Genomic DNA, 2,305 nt, shown 5'->3' on the forward strand with positions numbered 1-2,305 from the left:
TGCGGGGCAACATCGCGGAGGGCTGCACTGCCTCTCTCTTTGTTCCACCACTCAGAATCCCCCCCCTCCCTCCCTCCCTCCCTCCTCCCTCCTCCCTCCATCCCTCCTCCTCCACTCCGCAGTGTGTCTCTCTCTCTCTCCCTCTCTCCTCTCCTTCCATTACTGTGTTCCGCCGGGCTGGATGACTGCAAAGACAGCAACATGGCTGTGAATCTCAGCAAGAACAGACTGGCTCTTCTCACAGCCTACCAGGATGTTATCAGCGAGACTTCGCCCACCGACTGGTAAGTCTTATCGGATGAGAACATCCCCGTCTCTCACCACGGCCCACTGGCGGCTTTTGGAGCGCTTTTACTGCGGTGTTCAATTGTTGAGTAATGTGGTAGAAGGCTGTTGCGGATGCGCATGGACGCACAGGACAGGACGGGGGGGATGGCACCGCACCGCACCGCACCGCACCGCACCGCACCGCACCGCACATCTCCCATCCTATAGCCCCGCTCACACACTCCTAGTGCGGCTACGCAGCATCCCGTGGAGGGACGGAACGGAGTGCATCCGACCTCTGACTACGGGAGCATCAATCCGTTCAAATCACAGTTAATACTAAGTAGCATTTCACAGCTGGACACATTTGCAAGTGGTTAGAATGTCATCAAAGCTGTCGGATGAGGTCCGCTGGCTCCGATGACGGGCTTGGACTGTGCGTTCAGATTTTTAGATTCAACAAAAAAAATAAGGTTATTATTGCTATAAAATCCTGTTGTAGGTCCACTGTGTTGTATTGTAAAGAGTTGTGAAAACTGCAGTGGCTCGGTGCGTCTGACACACCGGTCCTTGCTCCTCTCCCAGTTCGTGGAGGCAGCAATGTGCGCAATGATTAAATATTGAGCAACGGGGAATTCATTGTTTGCTCAGTGCGAGTTTCTACTTTGACCAGCTGTGTTTCGCTTTGTCCGTCCCAGCCACGCACTCTGTGGATGCCTCGAAAAGGATCATATTGAGTGAGAATTTTCAACGCATTTCTTTTTTTTTGTCTTCCCCTCAACCGAATATCCCATCCCGTTATATCCCATAGCCTATGTCTCAGTTAGCACATGGCATAACCTCCTCGCATCCTTCGAGCGAGGGCGGAGATGGGCGAGGCGAGGTGTCAATCTGTCAACGCTCAATAAGAGTGTCCCTGATCTCTCTCTCCTCCCCTCTGGTGTCGCTACGCGGTGGAACGGTGGCCCGTTCGGCCCCGACGGGGAACGGAATGATTCTATGCGATGATAGATGGAGTATTATGAGGCGAACTCGTGCGCAGAGAGGGTGCTCCATGCGCGTTACATTCCATCGGGCCGCCCGGTGTCCGTTCGTGGGCCTACACGGAGGCGTGTCTTTCCTCTTTGTGTGGAGAGACGGAGGAGAGGGCCTACTCACATGGCCGCTACAATCTCTTTTCACTTACAAAAGCAGATGCTCTTAGTCACGTCAGATGAAACGGGAGATTCAGCAGGCCAGGGCTGCACCGATGATGAAGCCACCTGGTGACATTGTTTGGAGAGGTCTATGAGTCGGCCTCAGCCACGGTAGGGGAGGCTAGTGGAGGTAGAAATCGGAGGACGGGTTTCATTGTAATGCATGGAACGGAATGAGGGATGGTGTCCAACACCTGCGGTGGTATGGTATCGATGGTATCAAACACTAGCCTCCCCTGATGAGTAGGCCTTGGTCACGGTAGCACCTCAGGGGAGGCTGGTTGAGGTAGAAATCGGAGGACAGGGCTCATTGTAAAGCATGGAACGGAATTGGGAATGGTATCAAACACTAGCCTCCCCTGATGAGTAGGCCTCGGCCACGGTAGAGCTTGACCTTGGTCATGGCCAAGGAATCCCACGGAAGTTTACGGAGAATACGGTTGACACTATGTGGTCGTCCCTTGAATGTCATAACATTTCAACCTTTCTTTCCGTGTTTCTGTGTGTGGCCAAGATGTCAGAAGTCCCCCTGCGCCCCCCTCTGCTTGAAACATGATTTAAGAATACAAATGCCAACTCGTTCTACATGATTTAAGAATACAAATGCCAACTCGTTCTAATTGATGACTGTATTTATGTCAGTTATTGCCGCCTAGGCGATGTCTCTGTGGAGCCTGCGTAGGCTGACTGTTCTCCACCGACCTGTGGGACCGGCTTTAACTCGCCACAACAAACCCCCCATGTTATAAGATGTTGACCAAGGTTTGGAACAGGCTGACTGAAGCTCTCGACAGAGACAGATGGAGCTTGAGTTCGGGGGAGGCTGGTGGAGGTAGACGTCG

Source organism: Argentina silus (assembly GCF_951799395.1).
Source record: "Argentina silus genome assembly, chromosome: 2".
NCBI classification, from domain to species: Eukaryota; Metazoa; Chordata; class Actinopteri; order Argentiniformes; family Argentinidae; genus Argentina; species Argentina silus.